The sequence below is a fragment of the Theobroma cacao genome, chromosome 5 (assembly GCF_000208745.1).
Source record: "Theobroma cacao cultivar B97-61/B2 chromosome 5, Criollo_cocoa_genome_V2, whole genome shotgun sequence".
Classification (NCBI taxonomy): Eukaryota; Viridiplantae; Streptophyta; class Magnoliopsida; order Malvales; family Malvaceae; genus Theobroma; species Theobroma cacao.
The window spans coordinates 16,530,350-16,539,277 of NC_030854.1; the positions used below are offsets into that span (position 1 = coordinate 16,530,350).

An 8,928-nucleotide genomic window follows, 5' to 3' on the forward strand; every position below is an offset into this window, starting at 1 on the left:
GGGTAAGGTAAATCACTAGCAAAATCAAAGAAATTTTACCTTTGCTTGATCAAATCCTTGAATTCCAACACTTTCTCCTTGATTTTTCCTACCTAGGGTTTGTTCCTCCTTGGTTTCTCTTCTCTTCTGGTTTGGCTGATCACTATGGGAGAAATGGACTGATTTTTTACCTTTTTATAAAGAAATAATAAAATAATAAAAACATGACACATAGCATTTCCTTATTGGTTCAAATTTTAAATATTTGACTTTTAATTCTTTAATTCTCCACCACACATGTCTCATGTTTATCCATTTCCATGATGAATAAAATCTCTTGGCCTTGACAAGTGTCGAGGGTGACAATTTATCGATTTGCCCCCGAGGTGGTAAATTACCATTTCGCCCCTAGACTCCAAAGTATACTGAAATCAAAATTTTTCACTTCTAAACTTCAAATCATACTCCAATAAGTCAAATGGGGCCAAAAAATCTTTTCTAAAAATTTTCATTTTGTCCTCAAGTGGCATATGGCCATTTTGCCCCTAGATAGTGAAAATTCTGATTTAATTCCAAATTGATCCTCGAACTTCGAATTACCATTTTGAGTCATCCCTGAACTGTGAAACTCTTAATTTCACCTTAAAATTCTTATTTGAACTAGTTCGAGGCTTAATCGACTTAATGGTATCATTAAGGGCAATATCTTCTTTTAATGATTCTTCGAACTTCCTAAATATACAAACATTTTAATGAGCATGTAAATGACGTCGTAATTATTTTATAGAACAGGGTTTGACAATAGTCAAAACAAACTCTACAACAAAATCTAAACATAATACACACAAATTAAAGCATAATAAACCAAAAGAAATAAAGAAAAACCAAAACCAAAACCAGCAGACAATATGAAACCAAATGAAAAATAAAAAATCCTAATCCAAAATAAATCAAAAGAAAATACAAGCCATAAGAAAATGAAACCAAAAAGAAGAAACAAAAGAAAAAGCAAAAATGAGAAAACTGAAAGTATAATATAGTGCAAGAAACTTCAAGAGAAAATAAACAATCCCACTCGAGTCGATAACACTAAGAAGGAAAAGATTTGAAAGACGTGCAAAAGAAAAAAAGACATTGATCACTAAAAAATATTAGACAACACATTTCAAGCCTCACGTAAGGCTTCACTTCCCGATAAACAAACTATCAAGCATAGTATAGCCATCCAAAAAAAATCACAAAAATCATTTATGAAAAAACCCATGTAAAGTTACATTGTGCTTTGCTATTGTTTGAAATGAAGAATGCTAAAAAGATTCTTGCAATAAGCACTAGATTCACGGAAGGATGCTAAAAAGATGGAGAGATACTAAAAAAATCCTTGCAATAATCACTGGCTTCATAAAAAGACTGGCATAATGAAAGACACCTTTGGATGCTAAAAGGACACTTGCAAAATGCACTAAACAAGTATCGTTTTAACCTTTTAGCCTCACCTCATGCCCCCATTCAATCCCCAAGCCAGTACACGTGGTGCGCAAATGTGGTGGTATGGATGTGGTCTAACATGCAGACTCTTTTGGAGTTTCCTTTTAACAATACTAGAGTGGTGTCCTCGCTATGCTGGGTGTCAATTTTTTTAATCAAGAAACAATAATTCCTTATATATACAACTAAAGTAAACCAATAAAGCAAAAAAAAAACCAAAGTAAACAAAATTTAGAACACCAAGTAAACAACCAAGCCAAAACAAATAACAAATGAAATGAACTTGCAAAGGAAAAACCAAAGTTGTCACAACTTAAATCGGGGGTTCATGACCTATGCACGAACCCAGCAAACAAGTCTATTAGACCCAAGCAAGCCTCACAGTCTATCTTTATACAACACAAATGCCAAGGGATTTAGCAATCTAACTTTCATAAGGAAATTCAAATATAATACATTATCCTTGGCTCACAATCCATACAAATATTCATAAAGCCATACATTAGCCATCAAAGGCAGGTTCGTATGCAATAACCTTTACACATAAACTTTATATGGCACAGCATGCCTACATACACAACAAACTAAATGCGAAGTAGAAGCTCATGACTGACGCAACGGAGAGGAACCTACTAGATACCAAAATCAATCCATTATTGAACGACCTTTACCACACTCTTCGATGGCCTATTTATCTACACATTGTATACAAATGGGTGAGTACTCGATTACTCAGTGAGTGGTGCAGATAAGCACAATCAAATATACTTATATAAACACAAATAATAATATTCCACTATTAATGCATTCAAATGTTCTAGCAAACGTCTGCAAATGTAGGGTGTGCCATTATCCTTAAAGTCTCCAATATAGAGCATATGGTCATTCTCAATGTCACCAATATCATTACACAACATGAGGCTTACTTTCAAAGCCAATCAGGTTATTCAAATCATTTTCTATGGCACACTCTAGTTCCCGGGTATCCCATTAGAATCAATCACATTTATCTTTGTCTCTACGAGGCTCTCTCACGTAATGTACATATCAAATCAAATCAATGAGTGGTCCTCCCCTATACACAATCAAATCACACTTGGTGGCCAACAGGCAAAGGATCAAATCGCGCTCAGGGCAAAGCCTTTGGTGGAGAACAAATCACATACAGCATTGGAGCAATTGGCAGAGAGTGAAATCATCGATCAAAGTAATCTCCCAATGGTCAGCATCACCTAAAGTGCTATCGAACGGGTGGCATCAAAACACTACAGGCGAGAATCACAAGTGGGACTAATACCACTATCCCTGCTTACCACAATCCCTACAGGTACATAAATGGTCTCAAAGGGTAGAACTCCACTCAACCACAATTCAAATCAATGTTCGAAATACAAATCCTTAAACAAGGCCTTTATGCCTTTATTAGTCATATTTCTATATCAAACCATAAATCACACTCTTCGAGCTTCAATCATCTTAAGCTCAGTTAGGGTCTAGGTGTCCCTATATCTCCAAGACATTATTTAATCAAATCCTCTCAGCATATTATTCTCCTAGGGTAATCTACTCCTAGGGTTTATATTAGCCTCTAAACATCCTAGTCTAGGCACACACACAACATAGGGCACCCACGTGACTCACATCATAACTCACAAATACTCAATCCATATTTTAGTTCTCTAGCCTAAGTATTCACATCTAGGCAACCATATACACACATATATAGACACATTCTATTCTAATACCATGGCAGCGCCTCAATCAAGGAGCCATGTATCACATGCATTTGTAAAAATAACCTTCTCACAGTGACAAATTGAAGGTGCTCCCACCACTAAGCTCAACTTCAGCCTCCAATCGTCCTCTAGCTCCCCAATGAGTCAATTGATTCTATTTCCCCTAAGAACATGTCAAAACATCAAATTATTATTCAAATCCTAACTTTCGAAAAATGCCAACTTTTCCACAATTAACCAAATCTTAGCAATCCAATTATTTAAGCTCAAATCCTTTAACAATGAGCTAAACCCATACCGTAGAAGTTAGATTGCACAAATCTTAGCTCCAAATTCTAGCTAAATTGGGGGAGATTCACCAAAGTTGGAAAAATGGAATTTCTTATAATCTAACCAATTAAATTGAAAAATAATCGACAAAAACATTTAATCTCACCTCAATAACATTTCGCCAATCTTGGATTAGCTTTAAATTTCTTCAAAAATTTGTTTAGGGTAAAGGGTGTTAAGAGGTTAGAGTGAGAAAGAGAGGTTAGGTTTTTGGCTAAATAGGCCGAATAGCCTGAATTCCCTTTTTATTTTTACCTTTCTTCAGTGATGTATTGATACATTTGCCTTTGTTTCGACTGAATGTATCAATACATTAGGGTAATGTATTGATACATTTTAGGCGGAATGTTCACTACCCCAACGCGTATCGATACATAAAGGGAATGTATCGATACTTTTTCCCCTGGGTGCTTTCTGCTTCAAATGTATCGATACATTTGGACAATGTATTGATACATGTTCATCTTTGGCCAAATCTATAGATACATTATTGAATGTATCGATAGAAAATCTCCTGGAGGCCTTTATTGTTCATCCTTCCAAGAATGTATCAATACATAAAGGGATGTATCGATACATTTTCTCCTGTAAGCAGTTTTCAGCTTTTCAAACTCCTAAAATTCAAGCCTAACACTCCAGTTTCATTTCCTATTAATATCACACCTCAAATCATTCATTTAACTTGATTCCATACATAAACATTCACAAATATAATGTCAAACTTAGATCGAAACCTCAAACTATAAGACTTATCACATATTTCCTCATAATTTTGACTAAATGTCAATATGTGCATTCTCAAACTCTTGGCATACATAATTTATTATCAAAGTCCTCAAGACTCCACATATTTCATAAATCGTCCTTAGTTTTACTTAATTTACATCAAAAGTTAGGGGTGTTACAAAAGTTAAAATAAAAAAGTCAAGAACAACACCAAATGACATGAAAAAAGAAAAAGAATGCAAATCAAAATACAAAAAAGGTAAAGAAATAAAAAAGAACAACAACTCAACAAATCAAAGAGCAAAGAAAATGAACAAAAAAACACCAAAAGAAAGGAAACAAAACAAAATAAAAAAAAAAGAACATTGGAAAAAGAGCAAAAGAAGATGAAATCAACAGAAAAAGTAAGAAATGTGAAAGGGCGAGAGATCGAGGGAGGAAAAAATCTAAAAGCATGGTAATTAAAAAGACCAAAATAAAAAAAAAGGAATACTACAGAAAGAGGAGAAGAAGATGAAATCAATAGAGACAGTAAGAGATGTGAGAGGGCGAAGAGACTGAGGGAGGAAAAAATCAAGAAGCATGGTAATTAAAAAGACCAAAATAACATGTAAATATATTAAAACCCAAAATCACCTTCAAGATAAAGGAAAAACTGATCGTGAAAAGACAAAAAAAAACCCACAATCATCAAAAAGGCCATCTTATAAAAACCAAAAAAAAATTGTAGTGGGCTTAATTAAATAACACACTTTTCATTCAATTGGACATCAATTGGAACAGTCCCAATTTGTTGTCATTTTTAATATACTAGAGGTAAACCTGTACATTGCACATAGTTCGGCCAGCTTATACCCTTTAGTGTGGCCCGCCCACCAAACACATCACAACTCTCCTTGTCTAGGTCCACATTGCAAAATTTGAAAGTCCTGTTGGAAGCCCTCGTTAAGCCTTCACGTGACCAAGTGTGAAAGCCTGTTGGGGTTTCTTTTTATATATAGTATTTGTAGCCACTTTTAATGTACTAGAGGTAAACCCATGCGCTGCACACAACCCACTCAACTTATACCCTTAATGTGGCCCACCCACCAAACACATCACAACTCCTTCCTTTCGATCCATATGGTAAAATTTGGGATTCCTATTGACAGCCTTCTTGAAATCTCCAGGTGGCGAAGTGTGGAAGCTCCATTGGGCTTCCCTTTATATTTTTACTAGTACGCTGCCCATGCGATGCACCTAAGATAGCAATTTTTTTTTTAATCAAGTTGAGAATAATTTATGTAATAGATATGCAATAGTAATTATATTACCATATACAATTGTCGGTTTACATTGAGATGTACAAAATTTTGTTTTACAAAATATATAAGTAGTGTTAGTGTAGCCACCGATGGTGCTTCCATACAAAAATGAAGCTTTGTGATGTGCAATTGCCAATTCTTTTTCTGTAGGTTGTTATGTATAAAAGTCAAAACAAAAGTTTACACTGGGGTCATGGATATTTAATAATGTTTGTGTAAAGTTGGTGCCTTCATACGAAATTAAGAAGGCATTTTATTTTGTAATTGCTAATCTAATGAAAGGCGAACAAAAGGCTTGTAGTGAGCTAGGATCCCTCATACTCGTTTGTCGGATATGATCCTGCATGTAGTAAACAATATTATATATCAATATTTCATGTCGTTTCAAATGTTAAGTTGTGAAGGGAATATGTAAATGTGTTTGTGTAGAAAAGCAAGCATGAGATAGGAACATAAAAACTGTATGAGATTTTTTTAAAAAAAATAAGAAAATTATACAAATAAAATAAGAACAAAAATGTGTTCTAATCAATTAAGTATACTAAATGTTCAAGGAAATGGAAATTCTAACCAGCAGTAAGTTCGTTATATAAATGGAAAACATGAGTGTCAAAATGGTACAGAACATAAATGCAACTAATATGATACATAGGTTTTTAAAGGTAGGAAACAAACATGAATTAAAATTATTTGTTGATGATAGGAAATTGTATGTATCATTTGTGAAATTAATAAAGAGGTAAGCCATTCTATGATAAATATATATTATGCTGAGCAATCAATTCATGTAATATTAACACCAAGAAATGGTATTTAGAATTGAGGATTTGTATTTAATCAACAAAAAAGTAAAAGAAGATAATTAGATGAAGGCAAGACTTGCATTTAAATTGATTATAAGAGCTTTCAATGCTATAGGCAAGACTAATTTTATATGCAAGTAAGTGCAAACTATTCGAGAAGACAATTAGATAAAGTATAAATAAACACAATTAGAAGAGCATATGATTTGACAGTTGTTTATATACTATTGAAAGAAAATATAATTGATTCTTGTACTATCAAACATTAATGTAGCAACATGTAATGAGAGCTTAAACAATTTATGTTAGAATATTTGAGGCTGTGTTGATGTATACCTGCTCCCAATCTTTCTTGATGACCTAAAATCTATATGATATTGATCATTACAGGTATTACTAATTTATATGATCATCATATTGATCATTAGTTTCATCATGGTAGCTTGCATTTTGGATCAAATTATAAAGAGATTTTGTGCTCTTGTTTCTCAATCTAATCCATGAAAGTTAAAACCCAATTAAAAAATTATCTAACTTGTAGCATTTTGCCATCAGGAGCAATGTCCCTATCAAGTATCAATTTGATTTGATAAATAATAAAGTAATTAATGGATAAGAAAAGAAAAATAAGATAAGAAACATTACCTTGTGATAGGTCACAATTTGCAGCATCTACAACCCAGTGAATGACTACTTTCAATAAGATTTCAGTGTCCTTAAGCAACTCAAACACACAATCATCACCAATTGCATCATAAAGTAGTTGCTTTGCTAATTATTCAAATCCTTAAAACCAAATCTACTTTCATAAATCTCATATCATTAAACTTTCACAGCCTAAAACCTACAAAATAACTATTGGTAGATTATTCAATCTATCCTAAGACTTGAAAAAACAAATAGCCAATCTACTTTCTTCTCAACATGATAAAAAACATAAAATCGATCAGCAGTAACCACAAATTAATGGTATGGGATTAATAACTAATGGAATCAAAAAAAAATATTTTTTACAAAGACCCAAACAATTTGATTATCGAATATTTTAATATTTTTTATAAAAGATATTTTTAATACATATATGTACATTTCTTTGCAATCAATTTATTAAAAAAAAAAGTCCTTTAACCAATTAAACTATTCAACTATTTTCAAATAATTTTAATATGATAAATAACATGCTTATATAATATATATTTTATTGAAATTACTAATATTTCTCATTCTCCTCCATTAAGAACTAAAATGGGCTTATCATTTTAATTCTAGACCAATCAAACAAAAAAGATTTCTACCACCAACAGACATTGTGTGATGCTTTAGATTTCAAATTTATAAAAATAAAGATTTCAACTGATCCAACAAAACTTTTACATTTAAAAGCATTATTGAGTAAAAAAAGAAAAACCCAAATAACATGAATATGCATGATTTTCATATGAAATCCCTAATTATCCCAATTAACAATGTCCAAGGAAAAAATAATAATATCAATATAATAAAAAATTCCAAGTACTCAAGAATTATGCTAATTAGAATTTTATATTACTAGCAAAAATAGAGAAAAATTAGGTCTAAAGAGCCAAAAAAACACACACAAGGGCATATGTGTTTTCATCATATGAAAGCCTTACAACAGATTACAGAAATTTGAATTCCATAAACGAATCAAAGAAAAATCCATGGAAAGTAGAGACTCAGTATCTCACATCCATGTCAAGAAATGACAAAAATAAATTCCAACAACTTATTGAAACAAAAGGCATAAGGTATATTGACAACCTCAATGGAAAAACAATCAAAGAGAAAAGCATACTTAAGAAATAGGCTAAGGAATGTTCTAGAATCCCATCAAAATTTGGGAAAAATAAAAGCAATAAAAGAAAAAAAAAGAAAGTCTAAAAGAGCAAGAGAGACAGAGAACTAAACTCATATAGTACAATGCGGAAAAAAGCTTTCGATATGATAAATTCACTGAAAATTACCCTTAATTGATGAACCAAGCCCACCGATGCTTCCCCATGGACAACCTTATTTCTTTTAGCAAGTATATAGCGAAGCCTCCTAGTTGGTGGTTAAGATCTGAAAGTCACAAAATGAATCACAAAAGTTAAGAACAATTGAAGGCAAGAAAGAAGTGAGAAACGAAAAAGACAAAGATAGAAAGATTCATACAACAATGAAACCAAAATGCAAAAAAGAAAAAATACAAATCACAAATCAAAATACAAATAAGTAAAGAACCCTAGAAGAACAGTGGTTGAATAAATCAAAGACTCAACAAAATGAAGAAAAAAAGTAGGAAAACAAACGAAGAAAGTAAAAAAAAAAATGAAAAGAGCAGTGAAAAAAGAAAACATAAAGATGCAAAGAGTAAAGAAGGTAAAAAAAAAAGAGAGGGTGAAGAAACTTAGAGAGAATGGAAAAATCTAGAAACTAAACAATGGAGAAAGTAATAAAAGAGAGGGCGAATGAACCTAGAGGGAAAGGAAAAATCTAGAAAAATGGCATTAGGAAGTGGAAGACTTAAGCCACACATGAGAACCAAAAGACCAAACCCAA

The 8,928-nt window shown here is 32.3% G+C and overlaps 1 long non-coding RNA gene across 2 annotated transcripts; it reads right to left on the minus strand.

Annotated features, from left to right (window-relative positions):
- On the minus strand, nucleotides 5,660-8,928 carry LOC108661849. 2 transcript variants are annotated; one of them, XR_001927726.1, is made up of 3 exons: nucleotides 8,844-8,928; nucleotides 8,352-8,448; nucleotides 5,660-7,081 (listed from the first exon to the last, which is right to left on the minus strand). It is a non-coding gene; the product is annotated as an uncharacterized LOC108661849 (long non-coding RNA). The 2 variants fall into 2 exon arrangements; XR_001927725.1 differs by lacking the exon at nucleotides 8,844-8,928 and having other exon boundaries at nucleotides 8,352-8,834.